General features: G+C 42.9%; 1 protein-coding gene across 2 annotated transcripts in view; it reads left to right on the top strand.

Moving 5' to 3' along the window:
- The first annotated feature begins 1,028 nt into the window (after window positions 1-1,028).
- Window positions 1,029-21,363, top strand: part of LDLRAD4 (low density lipoprotein receptor class A domain containing 4) — a 259,845-nt gene continuing 239,510 nt past the window's right edge. Inside the window, exon 1 of one of the 2 annotated variants that reach the window (XM_032442619.1) lies at window positions 1,029-1,252. The gene's annotated coding sequence lies outside the window, so the exon portion shown is untranslated. The remainder of the gene's footprint in view (window positions 1,253-21,363) is intronic. The other variant, XM_032442618.1, reaches the window with a different exon arrangement.

The following is a 21,363-nucleotide window of genomic DNA, read 5'->3' as shown; positions in this document are numbered from 1 at the left end:
TGCCTGCTGGGTACAGGAGCATTGGGCTGGGTGGATCCAGATGGTGCCTGCAGCTCGTGCAGCCTCGGCTGTCCCGGGCAGGGCACACTCCTGCCGTGGGTTCAGCCCGTCGGGCTGTGCCTGGAACTGGGTTTTCCTGTCCTGCAACATTTTTTTTTTAACGTCAGAAAATTTCTCATTCTGCACGGGACAAAACTGAGCCCCGGCCTCCAACAGCCCTTCAGTTTCTGTGTTTCACAGCAGGAGGGAGGACCCGGGGGGCTGCTCCCAGCATCTCACAGAATCACTGAATGACCCGGGTTGGAAGGGACCTCAAGGATCATGTAGTTCCAACCCCCCTGCCTGGCAGGGCCACCAAACATACACATTTACTAGATCAGGTTGCCCAGGGCCCCGTCCAACCTGGTCTTGAACACCTCCAAGGACGGGGCATCCACAACCTCCCTGGGCAGCCTGTTCCAGGGCCTGACCACTCTCCTAGTGAAGAACTTCCCCCTAACATCCAACCTAAATCTTCCCTCTTTCAACTTAAAACCATTTCCCCGTGTCCTGCTATTATCAGCCCTTTTGAAGAGTTTACTCTCCTCCTGGGTGTAAGTTCCCTTCAGGTATTGAAAGGCTGCAATGAGGTCACCCCGCAACCTTCTCTTCTCCAGGCTGAACAAATCCAACTCCCTCAACTTATCCTCATAGGTGAGGTGCTCCAGCCCCCTGATCATCTTCGTGGCCCTCCTCTGGACCCTTTCCAAAATCTCCATGTCTTTTTTGTACTGAGGGCTCCACACCTGGACACCTCACCCCGGACAGCCAGAGGCGGAAGGGGCACCGCAGACACGGAGGGCCATGGGGGGGCGGCTGGCGCGGCGCACATCCGGGCGGCAGGGGGCGCTGTGAGCTGCGTGTCGGGGAGGGGAAGGCAGGGGGAGAAGGAGGGGGAGAAGGAGGGAGCGCGGCCGCCCCTCCCCCGCTTCCTCCTCCTCCTCCCCGCCCGCCTCCCTCCCTTCTCCCTCCTCCTCCGCGCCGGCGGCCCCGCGCTCGGCCGCCAGAGCCAGACTCGCCGCAGACAGGCGGCAGCCAGCGGAGCGGGCAGGGCGGGGGGGGAGGAGGAGGAGGAGGAGGCGGCGGCGACGACGGCGGCGGCGGCGGCGGGGCTGGGATGAGTTGGAGGCAGCCGCGGCCGCAGCCTGCGCGCAGGGAGGGAGGCGGCGCGGCGCCCCGCGGGAGGCCAGCCCCGAGCGGGGGCCGGGGGGAGGTGAGTGCGGGCGGAAAGTGCCGGGAGGCCCCGGCGTCGGGAGCGGGGAGGCGGAGAGCGGCTCCGGCGGCCCCGTCGCCGTCTGCCGCCTGCGTGTTGGGGCTGCCCCCAGGTGCTCGGTGCCGCTGACAGGTAGCGGGGCGGCGCGGGGATCGGGCGGCCGCTGTGCGGCTGGGAACGGGCGGGGAGCGGCCAGGTGCCGGCGGACAACTTTGACGGGAGGGGAAGGGAACGGGGCGGGCGGCGGCCGGGAGCGCTCCGGTGACCCGCGTGTCGTCGCGCCGGTTTTCGGGTTCGGTTAAAGTTTATCGGCACGAACGTAGTTGTGACATGCGGCTCCATCCGAAGCGTGAGGTGCGCGCATCCCCGAGCTGTGCCATCCCGAGGGAGCGGGCTGTGCCGCTGTGCGGGGCTCTGGAGAGAAAAGGCAGGAAATGGGCAAAATGGAAAATAACTTCTTATTAATTTGGTCTGGAGGTGTATCGCGTTAACGCTTGGCGGTGGGATTTGGTTCTTGCGGAGGCTCTGAGCCTGCTGTGGTTGCTTTGGTGGCCGTGCAGGAGGACAGCGGTGTGGTGAGCGCTTTGATGCGCTGCTGGAAATAGCGCTGGGTGCTGCAGGAGCCTGCGGGTCTGACGGCAGGTACCTTCCTGTCAGCAAGGAAATCTCAGAGCTCATCTGCTCTGGCACATGAAAACTTTTGCATCAAACGTGGCACATAGTGTGAGGAGTGAAGCACATGCAGCACCTCATCCGTGAGGGCCCCAGAAAGGAGATGTTCTGCAGCGAGAAGGGCTCGGATGAGGTAAGGATGCAGATGCTGTGTGAGAGCAGCAATGCACCCTTCTGCAAAGCGCCTTTGGCTTTACAGCTTTCAGCCCTGGGTGCTGCTGGTCACGGAGCTGCTGCCCTGCCCTCCGGCTTGGCTGCTGGGCTGAGGGCTCAGAGAAATGAACTCCAAAATTGTTTAAGTAACGTCTACGCGCTGTTGAGTGGAGATGAATAACTGCGTGTGGTGCACACGTGTCTGCTTCCACTAATGAGAATATAATAATATCGCGGCTTCTCGGCTGTAAAGCAAAGGGGAAGGCCTGCTGGAAGAGCAGCGTGCTGGTGGGAAGTCCTCTCGCATCCATCTTCATGGCCTCTACCTCAAGGTAGTGATGGTGCTCCGAGCGTCTGGTTAGTGTGATCCATGAGGTGAGCAGAGCCAGGAGAGTTTGGGTTGGAATGCATCAAATACACGTAGTTACATATGGAAAGGAAAATGCTTCTTTTCAAATATCCTGTATTTTATATCAGCGTATTTAATTCTGATTCTTTGATATGTGGAGAGCACCGAAGCACACGCATAAGACGTATTGGTATTCATCGGCAAGTTAAGCTGTCTGGGCAGGACGAAATGATGATAAATGTGTAACAGAGGATGGGTTAACAACGTGAGACCAGATATTTCAAAGTGGTGGTTTGTGTTAATTGAAACATTATGGGCACTGGGCAGCTCTGGCTGGTGGAGCTGGAGCTCAGCACTCAATGCAAGCTGAAGAAATAAGAAGAAAAGGGGATTCAAGACTGAGGCGCATGAGGACTGAGTTTAGCAAGATGCAGACTTGCTGACCAGTAGCCAAACCAAATGGTTTGGAGCCAACCTGCCCCGTGATGGGCTTCAAGTAGATAAAATGCTGCTTTCTCCGCATAGAACCCTCAAGCTGAGAGCTGTGAAGTTGCTTTTAGTTCTCCGTTCACTGGAGGTACCAGGCCCTGTTTCATTTTTGGAGGGAGAGAGTTTTCCATTTCATTTTCTTGTCCAAAACCTAGTTTTCTTTTTCCCAGCTGCCCTACAGCACCTTCTGTACTGGCTGCTGCCCTGCCGACAAGAACGGATCTCGCATTGAACTTCTGAGCAGCCTTGGAGAAGTTACCTTTCTGCCCGTAGTTCCGAGTAGTTTAAAGCAGCTCCTTGCAGATGAATTGCTGGAGAGGGAACACAGATAACTTCGAGGAGTTTGGAGATGAATTTCTTTGCAGATTGGTTCAGTGGTAACCGTGAAATTCTTCAATGGCACCAAGCTAGTATCAGCTGCTCGGCACAGGCTCCCATGCCAGAACAGTGGTGCATCGGTTGCTGGGAATCCAACCCCATAGTGAAATGATTCATACGTGCACATTTTCTTTTCTCAGTTGACAGCTATTTTTAAGGGTAGCCGTCTTGCCTAGAAGGTTGATGTCTAAGCAAAGGCAGCCCAGATAGCTAAAAATTTCTTTCCCACCAAACATCGTCTTATTTTTGCCAGACTTCTAATATGTACGCTAAAACATTGAAACTGAACTGATTTTAATTGATTCCTTGTTACCTCTCTGGTGCTAATTAGCCGTTATAAAGGGATCGTGGTATTTTGGAGCTGCCGTGGGGAAAGCAGCAGATTTCTGCACAAATCAAAATGACGGGTTTGAAGTAAATGTCAGTTTAAAATAATTTCTTTGTAAGAATGGGTGGCAGTGATAGCAGAGTACTCCATTAGCTGAGTAACTCCTTGAAATGAATGGGGTTCTCTAGGTGCATAAGGCTGCAGGAACAGTCTCGGAGCAAAGTAATGACACGTTTGTCGGCGTCCTTCAACTTTTCCTATGTGCTGCGTAAGCACATGTGAAGGATGAGGTAAGGAAATGTGAAGGAAAGCTGTTGACCTTTTGCTTTGAGCCTTCTATTTGAAAGAGAAATGTAAGTTATTTATTTTAGAGAGGAGTTCTGTGTGCTTACTTCTGTCAGTTGAGTGATAGCAACTGTGAGGAGACTGCAGTGGGAAGGAAGCCTGCAGGTTGGTAAGAGCGCTGCCTGCACCGCAGTGTTTTCTGTTCTCCGTGCTGACAAAACGTCTCTGTATTCATCATCTATATTTATTTAATGCGTGCATTTCAGTAACATATGCCTTGATTTAGTGTATTTGCAAGATGCTAAATGTAGGTGCATTGTGCTAAATGCTTTTTCTTACTGAAAGCAGTGGAGATTTGCGAGCACCCACGTCACCATTCATTGCTGCTCAGCATAATAGTAGGTAAATTCAATCTTCCTGATTAAGATTATTTTGGTCACAAGAGACAATAGAATGAAAATGAATCATTTTCTTGATGTTATGCTGGGTCTGTGCTGCTCATATCTGCTTTTTTCCCCTAAATTCCTATTACAGACAGCACTCTGACCTTTTAAACGATCTTGCTCTCTGTCAAACTCTTCTTTTAGATAGGAGACAGAAATTAGGAAGAAAGTAAATGCAATTTCTCTTCTTATTGCCAGTGGAGAGCTTTCCTAGCTTTGAATGAAGCATTCTTTGTGCCAAATGGTTGACTTTTCCTGAATAAAATCTCTTTAGGGCATGCAGACAGTCCTCTGGTTAATATATTGGCATTCCCAGAACCCACTAAAACTTAGGCAGCTTGCCAGACACCACTTAATGAGGATGCCAAGTGTCTGGCACAAATCTGCATGAAAACCAGCGAAGAAGTTGGGGGTGGAAAGTGCGTGCAGTGGGGAGAGGGCTGGGAAAGCAGCAGATCCACACCCACCGTTATTTTTAATGTCTGCCTTTCACTGATAAACTGATTGGAAATCTTCTCTGCTGCATTTTGGGAACTTGATGCACACGAGAGTTTGGATGTTACACCTTTGGGGCAGCCGTGTGGTCTTGGGAAATGGTTTCATTGTGGAAGTGGTTTATGGGTGAGGGGATTTAGTTCTTCTACCCCATGCGACTGCTGAGATCTTATTGCGTGTTAAGCAGAAGTGCATGGACCTTCTGATATGGTGCTTGGATAACACTTAAAAGAAAGGGGGAAAAAAGTTCATGCTGAGGCATTTTTCCATTCGATTGACAGCAGAAACATATTACTTTGCATTGAGTCCAATGCTTAGTTGTGAAGGTTGGAACTGATAAAGCAAAGTTTTTATATTCCAAACTGGATGTTACAGGGGACGTTTAAAACATCAACATTTTCAGCATCTTCTCAAGGCTTTAGTCTCTCTCTTGCTCAGCAAAAGAGCGGTAGCATTGTGTAGTCCTTTTGTGAATAGATAGGTGTCTGTATAGGTCATTTACAGTAGATAGGCTAATAGGCTTAATTGAAATTTTATATCTAAAATCATTATTTTAACTCTAACAAAAGAGTTTGTGTTTGTTTTTGCTTGTAATTGAATTCAGAAACGTGCGTGCTTGTCATGGTTTTTCTTCCATGCTAAGCATCCTGGTACCCTTTCCATTAAAAATGGAAGCTGGCAATGATTCTGCTTCTCAAAACTTACTCACCATATTGGCATTGCTGTTGCCTGTAAAAGAGAAGTTTGGAGATTTCATTGTATTCAGTGTATCGTTCTGTTCATGTATTCTGAAGTTGTCTGTGAAAGATATAATGACTTGGAGAAGGGAAGTGCTCTTATGAATAATTGTCTGATAAACATCTTGAGGTTTGAATGATTCTGCCGTGATCTTTGACCACTGAATGTATTTTACTAATGATTTTAGACAGTAGGATAAAATTCTATTAGAACGCATGGTAGCGCTTAATAGAGTCACGTCTGAACTCTCTTCGACATGAGAGAAGGCTGGAAAAGTGTCTACTGTGTACACCTGTAGTATATTCTCTGTTTCATAGAAGGAGAGGAGGGGGCCATCTGTGACTGAGATATGAAGCTGTTTCTTTAATGAACCTCTTCCTCCATTTTTGTGAAGTTTTTACTGTGTGTTAATTAAGAGTGATCCGTTATTACTTCGGGCTTGTAAACACCTTTAAACATTTCATTAGGTCTTAATGACTCCTGAAGCAATAATTAATATACGCTTTTTAGTTCTCTTGTCTAGTAGGAATGTACCTGTGTTCAGTTTTGGGCCACATGCTACAAGGACACTGAGGCTCTGCAGTGTGTTCAGAGAAGGACAGCTGAGCTCTTGAAGGGTCTGGAGCACAAATCTTGTAGGGAGTGGCTGATGGAGCTGGAGTGTCTGGAGAAGAGGAGGCTCAGGGGAGACCTTATCGCTCTCTACAGCGCCCTGAGGAGGCTGTAGTGAGCTGGGGGTCAGCCTCTTCTCACATGTGTAACTAGCAACTTGTTGAGCCAGGGAAGGTTCAGGTTGGATGTTAGTTTTTCCTCTGGGGGAGGAAACATGTGGATGTGGTATTGAGAGACATGGGTTAGTTAGATGGTCTTAGTGATCTCTTCCATCCATAATGATTCTGTGATACGTAATTGCCTACATGTAGAATTGTTACACCAAACTATAGACTGTTGCTTTGTTTTCTGCTTTTGCTTAACCAGCAGTTATTGTGTCAAGTGACATTAAGAAAGTATTTTGACCTGTATTATACAGAATTTCAACTGGATATCTGCTGTGGTTTACTTGGGATTTTCCTAAGACAGAAGTGAGATCCCTGGCTTCTGACCTATAGGTCTAAGCTAGGAACACAGCAAGAGATGTGGGAGAGAAGATGAAGTGATGAACACTTAAAAATAACCTGATTTAATCTCCATAGCTGTTGAACCGGCACCTTCTGTGAATTACCTAATAGGCTTACGTTCTTCTTTTGTAATTTCACCTTAATGGATGACTGTTTTTTTTTTTAGGTTTTGCCTAACTAGAGTTAAGCAAAATGAAACCAAACATTTGTAAAGAAAGTATGTGCAGATAAGATACAGCACTCCTAAATTAAAGATAATGGTTATATAAAAGCTAGAGTTGAGCTGACTAATAGCCTTTGCTGGCCGGTGCGGTTGATGTGTAGATATTCTGTTTTACAAAAGGTTTGCATTGACTGTAACTCCTCACCAGACCTGTGTGGGTAGTGGAAAAGGAGAGAGTTATGCAAATACTTCCAGAAGTGTTTTCTTTATTGTTGATTCTTTCGTGTTCTTCTTATTGTTTTAATAACCTTCCTATCAAGTTTCTAGGAACAGCACATTTTAGATTGACTTCTTGAAAATGCTCAATTTCCACATTAAGTGTCTTCAATTGTGAGTTGTCTTTATTTAGTCGGGAAGCTTAAGGTGATCCATCTCTCCAATCAAAACAGCTTGCAGTCTGTTGAACGCAGGTACGATTTGGCACTTCCTTCCATGTAGATTGTAATAATAATAATAGTATTTTTTTCAAAAAGCTGCCATCTGTTGATGAACAGAAATACTGCCAGTGTTTGTCAAATGTGTGCTTTATCTGACCTGTTCTACTTAGCACCTTATGGCAAAGCTTTCTCATCAAAGCGATTTACAGATATCTTTGTTCTTATAATGCCTTATTAGATTGATAACGGTGATGCTATCGCTTTTTAATGTAGGCATTAATGCACTGAGGATTAAGGAGATAAAAATCTCTTTAGCTGCAAGACGAAGTTACCTGCAATAGGTAGAGAGATTAGCTTTCTAACTCACAGCTGTAGGTGAAAAGCACTTTTGTTCTAGTGATCTTCACTGCCTTTTGATGAAAACAACTGGCACTGTGCAACGTTTCCACAGCAGAAAGCTGGAAATAATATCATTTTTGAGGCTGACAGCTTGGCAAGTAGGTAAATTTCAAGAAAGAGATGCAGTGCTGGTGTTTATGAGTGCTGATAAGGCACAGAAATGAAGTAAGAAGCATTTAGTTTATATATATATATTTAGATATAAGAAGCATTTAGTTTATATATATATATATATATATATATATATATATATATATATACATTTGGAATTACCTAAAACTCACTAACCAGGAGGAATGAGTAGAAATAGAAAAGATGGCTTCTATGGGCTGCAGAGGAGGAGTCAGATGCCCACGATATCTCGAAAGTGTCATTTGAGCTGATGAGTTCTCTCTTAAGTTGAAGTCTCAACCAGGAGCCGACTTTGACTTTTCCCATTCCCTGTTTTCCTCTGGGTATTGTTAGAGGTTGGAGATAAGAGCCTTTAATCATATCTATGTGGAGACACCAGAGGAAATAACTTGAAGTGTCAAGTCTAGATGTATATGTTAAAGTATGTTAAACTTGTCTGTGAATGCTGTGTTGAATATAGAGCAGCCCCTTATATCTCTAGCTTGAATCAATCAAAGGTCATTTTACATCTGAATGAGAACATCACTCAGAACGCAATTTGAATTACAGTGATCTGAAACCATCTGTGTATAAACGAGAGCCTCTTGACTTAGATGTTTACTTTACCTTAACTTCAACATTTTATCATGTACTTGATTTATCTTGACTTTTGTCAGTGTTGCTTATTACTGATCAGTTTTCACGATGCCACTATGAAGTGGCATCTCAGCTGGAGCTAATTGCGGGCTGCCAAGTGATGGTAATTTAGTCAGAAATGGCAGTTCACAGAGCTTGAGATGATTCACTGCAAATATTTTAGATTTGACAGACTTTCACTCCAACCAAAACAAGGTATGACCTCTCTTTGAATCCCTGTGACCTGTGGTTTGGATGAAGGCCTGGTGTTTTCAGGGTCCTTGATGTGGAGCAGAACTGCTCCAAGGGTCCTACTTTTGTGAGCAGGGACACTGTGTTTCCAGAAACAGGGGGTTTATTTGCATAGTCTGCATGAGAATTCTATTGCAGAGACTTCTCTCTGCAAGAAACCTTGAGGGACCACCTCAAATTTAGGCCCTGCAGTGATCCTTTGTATTTGCATATTGAAACTGGCAGCCCTCCAAGCAGTAAAACTAAGAAAAAAATAAATTCCTACTCAGCAGCTGGTAGGAAATGCTGAGAGATTGAGTTCCTTTTGCTTTGAAACAAATTAATAACGTTGAAAAACATCTCGCAGCGCAGGAACTGGCTGGTTCTAGGCTGAGCTGTGTTTCACTGTGCCTTTGGGGACGTCGATTAATATCTGTCTTGCCACTTCTTTTTAATCTGCGGCTCACCTGAGGAAGTTCCTCGGGAGTACCAAATCCTTTGTTGTCTTAAGGCTTTCATTTGCTTTCTGTCATATTAGCCCTGACTGCAGAGGGTTGGAAGTTGCCCTTTGCTATGCCTTTAAATAGGAAGACATGCATAAAGCAAAAAACATCTTGAAGTTCTAATACTCTAAAGAGTTAAAAGGAACTGTGAATCGTTCTGGGAAGAAGACAGTTCTGTTCTTTACTGTTTCTGTCCAGCTGAGCTTGTCTCCCAGAGGGACCGTTGTATTTCAGGAGAAGAGGAACTGCCCAACTGAAGTAGATGCCAGCGCAGTGTGTATGTAGCTGAAAACTCTTCTTTGCTTGCTTCCTATTTATTGTTAGCTACCATTACAAAACTAAGACTCCCTGATGCTCCTGTTGAGGTCTGTGATGCGATGGTAGCTGGAATTATATTCTTTCTCTAAAAGGATAAGGATGCCCTTTCTCTTTGGGTTTCTATTCAGTAACGTTCTATTCAGTAAGTTGATTCAAGGATCGTTGTGTTCCTCTTATAAAAAAGCAAACAAACCGACAAAACTTTCTGAACTTCCTGCCCAACTTGAAGCTAAAATCTCACTGAAAGTTGGTTCTTGGGTGAATGAAAACTTGAGACCATAGAATCATAGAATGGCTTGGGCTGGAAGGGACCCCAAGGGTCATCAAGCTCCAACCCCTCTGCTGCAGGCAGAGCTGCCAAGCTTTGCATTTCATACTAGACCAGGCTGCCCAGGGCTCCATCCAAACTGGCTTTGAACAACCTGAACCTTTGAACATGGTGGTATTGTTGAAGATGCTGAAAACACAGGAGTCTCTTCAATGAATGCGGAGACAAATGAGTTGTGATATCTTATTTGGCACACATTTAATTGACACATCTAAGTTGTTTGCATACTTGATAAGTTTAAGGCTGCTGGAGCAGAGGCAGATAGATTTTTGTAGAATAAGCTTCTCACAGACTTAGGAAAACGTACAGATCTGAACATATTCCCTGTCGCAATGAGTTGATTTGTTTTTAAAAATTGAAGCTATTTGGTTTTGAATTTTTTGTCGCAGAGCTGTAATACTCTCAGCAATCTATCTTTTGTGGGTTAGATGGTATAGCAGGTTCTAGAGGCAAGAGAAAATACATAAGATATCTGAATGAAGAATTCTGATTTTTGGGTGAATGATAAGAGTGATCTTATTGGATGCACAGGATGGGCTGTTTTTTCACTTTGTAAAAATGGTAAAAGAATATCTTTTTTTTCCCCTACTTCTGACTGTGATAAGTAAAATACGTGTTTTTCCTCTCATGTATTTGTGATGTTCTCAGGTGCTCCTGACACCTTCCCAAAAAGCAGATGCTGTTCCCAGGGCTTCTCTTGTTTCCCAGATCCCTCTAATAGTTTCCCTGGCTCTTCTATAACTGAAGACCTCTGGTCCTTATAGTTTCTCAAGACTCTTGGTGTAGCATTCCCCCTATTTCAACCAGTTCCTGGTTGAAAGTAGTTTCTTACAATGACAAAAAAAAAAAAAAAAGTAGAATTAAAAAAAAAAGATTCTGTCATAAACTTTATTTTTAGGAGGTCTGAATATTTCAGAGCGCTGTGTTGTGATTCAAAAACTGTGCTCCCTTCTTTCATCTCTAGGGTTTATAATAAGGTGTCAGCAATGATCTAGTCCATCTGGGAGCTTGCATCAATACTTGGGAGAGCCATATGTGTCTGCCTCAAACAAGGCTATAGAAAAGTGTTCCACTAGCAACCAAGATGTCATCCATCTGCTAGACAATCCTGTAGCTAGTTAGCTTAATGACGTATTTATTTGACTCGATGTTTCTGCGTAGCAGACTCCAGCTTTCCTCCCTGTTCAGATTAATATCAAAACTTCCCTGCTCTGGAGGAAAAAAAAAATAATAAATGATACCTGCCCATTCTGGAGAATGTCAGGAAGTTTGTGGCTGGATCTGCTGCGTTTATCTGCAGGGTGAGCGTGCTGTGCGGGCAGCCCATGCGGCGCAGGTGTCTGGTGGCAGGGAGCAGCCGGCCAGACACAGGACCTGGGTGACCTCAGATGTACATAGAAATCCAATCATGCTGCTCTGCTTTAGGGTATTATTTTAGCACGCGGGCTGCCTGAGGATTGCCTGCTGTGGCACTGAGAGCCCGAGTTGTCGTAGTAAATGCTTTGCACGGATACATAAAATAAGCCAGGTGATTGTTTCTCTTTGTTGCTTTCCCAGAAATATTTATCCCAAGAATAAGGGGCTCCTAGTCTTCAATATACACATTCTGGATATTTATATTCTTGGGTGGACTAAAAGACAGAGTTGCAGGAGCAGGTTGGCAGCGTGCTGAGGGAAGCAAAGCCCTGTAAACTATAGATACTGCTCATTCTTGCTGTGGTAAAACAGAGCATGTTGGGGCAGACCGGCATCGATTTTTTTTCTCCAGCCGCTCTATCTACTGTTTATTTTTAGTCCAAAGAGGCTAAGTCACTGTTGCAAATTCTAGGCTGATCTGATTTCTAATCTGTCTGACTCAGAGTGGAGTTGAGAAGGGGACAGAACAACAGGGAAATGAAGGAGCACTTTATGTTCATGGCAGTTGCATTAATTGCTGTTGAGATAATTTGGTGAATTTAACCTGAGAAATGGACGTGTGTGTTTGGATGAACAGCTGTGCAGTTGGGTTCATCTGTAAATCTTTTTTCCCGTCTTGCAAGCAACGTCACATGCAGAGTTATTAATTTCAGTAGGGATGTAGAGATCACAATCTTATTTTTTCCTGAATAAAGGTATTTCTATGTTTGTAGTGGAAGCAGTGATATCTGCTGATTTTGGTAAAGTTCACCTGATAGTATTTCCATAAAAAGCAGTGGATGTTGATGAAAATGGACTTGGTGAACTTCAGTGAACAACCAGTGGCCTGTGTGGGTTCTACATAAGGCTGAGAAATAGGCCCAAAGTAAGGTGCAGAAGCAAATTTCTTTCTTTGCTCTGTGCTAGAGACCTCTCTGCTTACAGGTGTGAAATGTTTCTTGTGGGCAGCCTTAAACTGAATAAGAAGATTGTAAGTGAAATCGGGGAACTCTCATGGAGTGCAGAGTCATCCTAGCACAACGTAGATTGGAGGTGTGAACTGTGCTTACTGCTGCTTCATCTTCTGATGATGCAAATGGAGTTGAGGAGTAATTCAGACTGGAAGGGACCTTCTGGGATTCATCTTGTCTGCCCTGTAGTAGAAGGAGTAAAGCTTTGTTGTAGTGGAAGAAAACAGAGAATATGAAGGAGGGCAGTCTTATTTCTGTACATTCCATGTGCCAAAAAAGAGCTAAGTGTACATGAAGTCTTGTTGCAAGTAGAAAGGAGTTTCTGAACTGTGGAGCTGCTGCATGTAGCTAAAATTGTCAGCGCTGTTCTGTGTCCTTGAGATGTCTTCATAGTGTTGTCTGTGTAGTAAGTTGCAAATTGTGTGGTTTGCTTTCCAAGAAGGAAAAGGTTTTCCAAAAGGAAAACCACTGGCAATACTTCACTGATAGAAATGTGTGCATTTATACTTGTATTAGGTCCCTCCTTTTGCCTCAGTGCTACCATTGGTTGTTCCAAAATCACCATCAAACAACATTTTCTGCATTAAAAAGAAACACAACATGGATTATATTGTTTTATTACCTCGCAGAGGTAACTGATGGGTCACTATAACACTCATTAAGTTTTTGGCGAGGAGGGGATTTTACATCTTGCTGAAAAGATTCCATATCAAAGCATGATCGCTTTATAGCGGAATGAGAAAATCACATTTCTGTTTTTCAACCAAAGTTACATTTACATCGGATCAGTTCTTGTCTGTAGTCTTGTATAATTCCGTGCAAAATAAAAGGGAAAAAAATCATGTCATAATGTTATGAGAAGTTTTAAAATTTCTACCTCATAAAATGCCTATTTCAGTTTTTATTTCATTGTTAGCGTCTTTCAAAAGGATATGTTACAAGAAGTATTTCTGCTTTGATTCATTAGATTTTCTGTTGGAAAAGAGATATACAGGAGAGTTACTGATGTGAAATTCAGGCTTCTTTGGGAGCTGTGCCTTGTATTGTTTAATCACACAACTTCACTTTTAGTTTCTTTGCATTTCATTGCAAATCTGCAACTTTTTTTGGAAAGTTTGTTAAAACTGTTGTTTTAATTGCTTGCTTCATTCTTCGCTGCATTTGTTCTACAGGGTAAGAGTATGTTATACAGCGTAGGAGATGCATCTTCTGATTGTACTCTGCTGTTGAATGACTTATCTGACTTTAGATTAATATTGCTACAAATTATTTCTTATGTACACAGATGCTGTATAAGATGCCCACTATATTTGTATTTCCTCATATCTTCTGCTGATTCCCCCCTTTTCATTTCCCTTCTGCTAATGCCAAGTAGGTGAGAGCTTTCTGCAGATGGAAGAGGTCTTACGCAGAAATCTGGTCATTTTGAGCCAGCCCTGTAATTCTCTTCCCTTTGAATTAAGGCTCATAACAAGCCAAACAAGGCTCTGGTTCTGAAGGGTGGCTGTGTAATGTCTTCTTCCCCATTAGCCAAGTGCTTCCGTTCTTCCAGCTCTTCGTGTGTTGATGAATATCTGATTTTTCCTGTCATTAAATGTTCCTGTCCAGTTATGCAGAAGTGTTGTGTTACGAAAGAAGATTACATGCTTGACTTCTGCTCAGGTAATCAACATAAAATTTGACTGTCTTATCCAATTAAGTTTATATATACCAAGGCAGTTTGTAATGTCGACTGACCAAAAAAGTCCCAAGCCTGACAGGGTAGAGTACATCTTTGTGGAGTAATTTCTAGAATGCTGATGATTGGCTCTCTCAGTAGTAAGTTTTAAGGCATTGTGGGTTTGGACATTAAGGATGGAGGGGGAAAAAACAGAAGTGACAAATTGGAAGGTCCTAAGCCTCGTTGTTCAGTGTTTGATGCTAGTTTGCGTTATAATCTTTATGCTACTAAGGTTAAAAGAAAGAAAAAATGCTCAGAAAGTGAAGAAGGTCTTTAACTTTTGCCTTGAAAGTTTATTCTGTGAGCTTTCACGTGTGATGGGCTCAAGTGCTGTACGAGCCAGCAGGGTTATTTTTTCCAGCAATGCTCAATGGGGTAGAGCTTGAATGCATAATTGTGGATGGAGACTGTCTAATAGAGGAACAGCCTGTAGTGCGTTATCACATCAAAGTCTGAACCACGAGAAATGCTAGATGGTAAAAAATTCACTCTGTTTTCAATTACTTGCTCCTTAGGTCTGAAAGCAATTAGCTACCTTTTTAATTTCAGCTGTCTGATTGCTGACAAAGCATGATTTTTTTAATTTTTCTTTTTCTGGTTCAGCATTTTTTATATCAAAGTAAATTACGCGCTACAGGGCATGTTTGTTTTGTGGACGTCACTTTTACAGTCAAAACCTTAAGCTGCTGGATAAACAAGTTGTTGTAATTAGGTATGTCTGTTTTCAGCCAAACTATGCCAGAATGTAAAACCATCAGATTAATTAGATTTTGATTAAAGTGGCATGAGTATCATTGTGCAATCTCCTCTGCGCTATTTCTGTGCCTACCTTATTAAGACGGTATTCCCTTTGTAGCATCAAATGGTCCTGCGAAGAGATGAGTGGGAGGTATTTTTTTGCATTGTTTTTTTAATTAAGAATAATTATTGAGGAAAACAGCTAAGTACGAGATGATACTAATCTGAAAATGTTGTTTTGTCTGCTAATGTTTAAAGAAATGGGTTAAGGATGCTGTCTGTGTTTTTCATCTTCATTATACATGGACTATGAAAGCTTAGTTGTGCAAATACAAGACATCGTGTAGTAACCCTGTGTAGTGCAAGACCCCATGAGTTACTGCGTAAAATGGGCCAGAGTGATGTGGGATAATATGAAAAAAAAACATGCCACCCAAACCAACCAAATATATGTATAACACATGTAGATTTGTTACTTAGCTTAACAAATGTCTTGTTTAGCCTAGAATCTTTAAAACGAAGCTAGCCTGCAGAAAACTTCAAGTTTAAGTCTGTGAATTTTTGGGATCCGCTATGAACTAAAGCAAGGCTCAGGGTCTTCCCAATAAAACTGCTGGAGTATGTTATAAAGGCTTGTGATTGCTGCCATCTCAAACTTTTAAGGAAAGAACAAGACACCATTCCCGTGTTATTTTACACGCTCTTGTTCCTTACACTGCTTGGTGTTAAGGACCTCCTGCCATCTGGAACCTCTAAGACAACTCTGGACCTTTTCTTTACTGTTAGTTTAATTCTCCACTCTCTGCTGATTGGGCTGTTTCTCCATCTATTTCCCCAAACCTTGGGAATCATACCTTAGTAAGGTTTTTCTAGGTGCCAGATCCAAATTTGGCTTTGTGAGTACTCAAGAAACCTTCTTGAGTGGGTTTCTTGTGGCCTCTGCATGGGATGAAGATGTTGCACTATCTTCTTAGTGCAAGAAAGCTGCCAAGGCAATGGAAAAGTGGCATGCTTTATCACCCCTTTGCATGTTACCATAAGATAGGATACATGGCAGTGTATTTTCCCTGGTTGGTATGTTTTTAGGTGTATTTTTTTGTTATTTTTCATTTTAATTTTTAAAAACACGGTTTTCTTCTGTCCTCAGTTCTCAACCAGATGATTGAGCTTAAATTAAATAACTTCCTGTGTATGATTTTCAGGGAAGCAAATGTACTGATCCCAACTGTGCATGAGGCCCGTGATGATGCTAGGGGCTGGCTGTGCTCACTGGCAAGAGTGCTGATGGCTCTAAGGACAGATTTCCCTGTTATGTCAAAGTCGATGTTCATAACTGAAAATGTGGATTATAGATGTGAGACTGTTCTAAGCTGAAACTCTTCTGTTCATGTCTGTGAGGGAAATAAAATGTGTTTGCATTTTAGGTTATTGCATATTGCATCTACAAATGTAGATCCTCTTGATATGGGGAAAGTTTGTATTGAACACATCAGAGTTTGTTCTCAGTAATGCTTCAGTAATGTTCATGTTGGTATTTGGTGTATGACAGTAGGTAATGAGGAAAGACCTTCAAGGTAAATACTGTGTAGAAGGTACCTGTGTAGTCCTCTGACTGTAGTTGTTGGATAAAGAAACAGTAGTGTTCATTGAATGGCCTGGGTTGAAATGGACCGCAGTGATTATCTAGTTTCAACCCTCCTGCTATGTGCAGGATTGCCAACAAAGATCTCATTTTCTTTTATTTTATGCCAGATATAAAAGTGATGGTTAACTTACTGACATTCAGAAGGAGGGGTTATTCTATTCTAAAACTAGAACTAGAAAGATATTAATTCAGTGCGACAGTACTGCAGGTTGCTCATGCTTATGCATCAGTATGTTTTGAGTATCTAAGAACATTGTTTCATTGCAAAGGATTAATAACTGTGCTATGTCAACTGCTGAAATGTTTATTTTTCGTGGGATACTTGCAACATATTGTGATGATATTGAGGGGGAAAAAGATTCTTTAAGTAGTAATGTAAAATGGTAATAGAAATACAGTAAGCAACTATAGCCTTCCTTCGTGATGGATTGAAAGGTAAGTATGGAAACTTGAAAGAAAAGAAGCATATCTTAGTAGTTTATCAGTAGCACTGTTTAATGCAAACTAAATGATTCATTTGTGTGCTATAGGAGCTACTATGCCACATGTTGTAAGTAACCTTTGAGGAAAAAGTAAAATATAGCACTTAAAGCTTCTGCATTTGCTTTTTTAAATCTGAGAGGTGAGAGCATGATGGCTGAGCGGAGCAGTTCCAACATAGGGCTGCAGGAAACAATACTCTCATGTCTCTGAAAATATAAATCCGACAAAAATGCCTGTTACTCAAGAGAACTGCTTCCAATTCACCAGTCACCTTACCCACGTATCCCTCAGAATGACATATTGAGGGGGTTATTCCATCGATGTGCTTTTCCTCCCTCCTCGTCCTTCCTCCCTCCTCCTTCTTCCACTTCTTTGCGTTGTTGCCAGTGAGCTATTCTGGTGTTCTGCAGACGGAGTTAACAAGCTAATATTGATACTTTCAGGTAGCTTATTCCCATCTGTTCTTGCGAGAAAATAAGTGTTCTGACTAAATGTTGTAAGTATTCATAAAGTATTCATAAAACATTTCTTCGGAGAGGAAGGAAGTATCTTTGTTGTTTGGGGTACTGTTGTGTTTTTCACATGGATCTTTAAAATAAAATGTGATCCTAAGGTACATGGATCATACGTGTTCATCAGCTACATATGTGCTTCATGCTCCACTTTGGGATGGTTGTTGTTGCAAGACCCTGCACAGGAGCCATGTAGTGCCATTGAACTTGCATAAGGTGGGCTATACCTTGAATCCTTCGGTTTCTACCGGGTGGATATGTTCTATTACAGATATCCAGTCTCCTTGTCTGACTGATTGACGTTGCTGATGACAGCCTGACCTGATCCCAAGGAGATGCTCTTGTTTTCTGGTTGCGAGGCCAATCTGATGAACTTCTGGTATTGACTTTAAGCAAAATGTCATGGTATTTTGGGGAAGTGGAAACTGTTGTCTTGACAACTAAAGTCCAGCTAATAGTAGATAACTAAAGAAACTACAAGGCCAAATATATTGCAATTCTTACAAAGCTCAAACTTCCTTTTGAGTTTGAGAGCTCGTTTCAAGACAAATGCATTTGTGTTTTGGATCTGTAGCATAAAGAAGTCAAAGATGAGATGACATACTGGTTTTATTGTGGAGTTCATCTGTGTGCTTTAGATACTGTTTTTTGGTGGCAAAATGTCTTTCCTGTGCTACTTTTCTGCAGAGTTGACTGGTTATATTCAGTAGTGGCTCTTCCTTACGTTTAAACAAGTTAGCATTTCAAATGTGCATTGAAATTTGGGAATCCTTGTATCAGTCCGACATACTGTTTGTAATTCAGATGAGCTCTGGCTTTCGCTTTAGGTTTGTGGTAACTTGTATCCTCCATTAAAAGTTTCATCATTTCCTTTTTCCTCCTTCATTTACTCTTAACCATTTTAAAGTTACTTTTCGAATGTTTTTTGTGGTTGGGGATAGAGTAAAAGCAGTGGCATGTAATGCGACAGTTGGAAATACTGGTAAAAGCTGTTTTGTTCTTCATCTGTTCACTTTTACTGTTTTCTTTCTCCAGTGGGTCCGTTCTAATTCTTAATAAGATGCAAATCTAATGACGAAAAGCTAATCTTGTGTGTGGTCAGCAGGACTAGGGAAGTCATCCTGCCCCTGTACTCAGCACTGGGTGAGGCCTCACCTTGAGTACTGTGTTCAGTTTTGGGCACCTCAGTACAGAAAGGACATGGAGGTGCTGGAGCAGGTCCAAAGAGCTACAAGACTTGTGAAGGGCTTGGAAAATCAACCCTATGAGGAGAGGCCAGGGAAGCTGGGGCTGTTTAGTCTGGGGAAAAGGAGGCTGAAGGGAGACCTTATCGCTCTATTCCAATACCTGAAAGGTCCTTCCAGAGAGAGCAGGGCAGGTTTCTTCTCACTGGTAACAGCTGACAGGATGAGTTGAAATGGCCTCAAGTTGTGCCAGGTTTAGTTTAGGCTGGATATCAGGAAGAACTTCTTTATGGAAAGGGTTGTTAAGCACTGGAATGGGCTCTCCAGGGAGGTGGTTGAGTCACCATCCCTGGATGAATTTAAAAACCGTTTGGATGTGGTGCTCAGAGACATGATTTAGCAGAGGGTTGTTATAGTTGGGGTGATATGGCTAGGTTGTGATTGGACTTGATGATCTTTAAGGTCTTTTCCAACCTGAGCAATTCTCTGATTATGATTCTATGATTTTTCATTAGCTTGCGCTTTGGTGGGCAGTAACGGATGCTTAGGTACTATAATAACAAAAATAATACACAAACTTACCTGCAATACAGTATATCTTGTTAATCTCTTGTCCCTCTGCCCTCCCAGTGCTTCTTCCCAAAGCAGGAACATGGGTTATGATGCTCATTTCTGAAGAGATATGATAGTCTGAGATCAGCATTAAGTTATTTTTTGGGATATATGGTACTTTATAGGGGGAAGTATATATATTTTTTGTCAGAATTCACTTAGAAACATTGTGTTTGTTTATGGCATGACATGAAAGGAACATACTGATTTATCTCCAGAACATTTCTGGAGTAGAGAAAAAGACAGTAAGGATATGGTCTGTGGCGAGGGCCTCCATAGGTCTGTATTTTGGAGTGGGAGTTGGTGTAAATGTGCTTGGACGAGCTCACGTGTTGCGGTTCCATCTGTGGTTTTGAGAGAGATTTAGCAGTGGGGACTTTTATTTCTTTACGAGTATCTGACAAAGGAAGAATATTATATATAAAGTCATTTAAGCTTGTAATGTTACCACTCTGCTGGAGCTGTGAAAAACCAGCTCTCAGGCCCCTTTATTTAGAGAGTGCTGTAATTTGGGAATGCATCATTCTTGTGCCTCACAACCATGAAGATGGCTGGGTTGCGTTCTGACCCCGTGCCTTGCCTGTCCCCTACCAGAAGTACCCTCCGCCTCCCATCCCCTCTTGTTTCTGTTTCATTTGCAGGAGCCCCTTTGAGTGCCTGCTCTGCCTTGGGTGCAGCCTGGTGAAGCATGGAGAGGGGAGTGCTGAGGTTGAAAGGGAAGACTCTCTTAATGTCTATATGCTTTAATGACTAAGATCAGTCAAATCAAGAGAATACTTTTTAGATATACAATGGCTTTGAGTTACACACAAAATGCTTTTCTGCTTATCTCCAGGAGGAAAACTGCAAAACTATGGTGTGTTAAATGTAAATTAGTACAGAAGGACAAATACATACTGAAGTTGTAATAGACTAAGTACCTGTAACTTAAGTTGCATGTTGCTTTCTATTGGAAGACTGTTGCAATTCTTGTATTTTTTTCAACTTCTGAAGTGTTTGAGCTGAAACTTTCCAAGCTGATTGGACAGCTTATTCTGGGTTGGGAAGTTGTAGTGGAAATGCTAAGTCATGGCCTGAACCAGTGACTGAGCACCAGGTAGGAAGGCAAGGCCAAGCTAGGGGAGCTCAGGTGCATGCAGTGCTCATGAGTGACTGGAAGGGATGGAGACAGGATCCTTCCCAGACCTCATTTAAGGGCTGGCAGTGGAGGTATCTCTTGTCAGAGATCCCTTCCTACCTCAGACCTTCCAAAGGTAAGCAGCTCCTCTTCATTTCTGCATCCATGGGTCCTGCATTTGGGCTTGTTCTCATTTGCTGTAGCTGAAGGCTTTGCCACCCTGCTATTATCATCCCATTATAGCATTACAGAAGTGTTTCAGGTGAAACAAATTAGTTGAAGTATTTCTGCAAGTGGAAGTAAGGAGTTACTGTTCATGCAGATCGTTGCAGCCATGTGAACAAGTTTTGCATGCACAGGATGGCAGAATATGGGCTCTGCTACTGAAGTCTGTCTTTCATCTAGCAGGAGCACAGTGCTGTGTTTTACTCTAAAACATCTCGTTTAAGAAAACAAACTGTGTTTAAATGATGGTTTCTTGACAGATTGAATCTCACTGTCAGCACTTTGGGAGCACAGATGTGCGTGCTCTGTGATCTTGGTCTGCCCAGATGTACGTGAACACACAAGTGTCGTTTGTTTGGGGAAAACGCCTCTTCAGGGGTCCTGAGTCCTGTCTGCATTCAGAAAGCTGCAGGAGGTGGCAGTAGGAATTTATAAGAAAAATAACAAGAAAAAATACCTATTTAGAAACAAGGAGCCTCTATAAATGACCCAGTGTGGAACCAGTATTAGGAAAGTGGCTGTTTAACACACCAGCAAGGTAGTGGCTGGATTCAGGAGGGAAGGTTATCATGGGCAACGCAAAGAATTACTGGAAAGATAACTTTGCATATCATGTTGTGTGACTGCCTTTGGATGGCAGTTTTGTTTATAGCTGACTTAAAAAGCAATGAAAAATCAACCCTTGGGATGATACATAGTGTTGGTCATTGACTTTGGAGTGAGGAGAAGGTTTCCATGTACTAACTTGGTATGTGTCGGATGAGGTACGCTGTGTGTCTCTTCCTCCTGCAGAACTGCCAGCATTGTGCTGTAGGCTTTTGCAGGAGGACTGACCGTTGTCAGTGGAGCCAGACCTGCAGAATCCAGAAATTCCTGGTGTTCTGCTGTTTAATAGAGGAAGTGGATAGGCTAGTAAAATTATTTCACTTCAAGCC

The sequence above is a fragment of the Coturnix japonica genome, chromosome 2 (assembly GCF_001577835.2).
Source record: "Coturnix japonica isolate 7356 chromosome 2, Coturnix japonica 2.1, whole genome shotgun sequence".
Taxonomy (NCBI): Eukaryota; Metazoa; Chordata; class Aves; order Galliformes; family Phasianidae; genus Coturnix; species Coturnix japonica.
The sequence above is the reverse complement of the archived record's forward strand: the minus strand, read 5'-3'. Positions and strand labels throughout refer to the sequence as shown.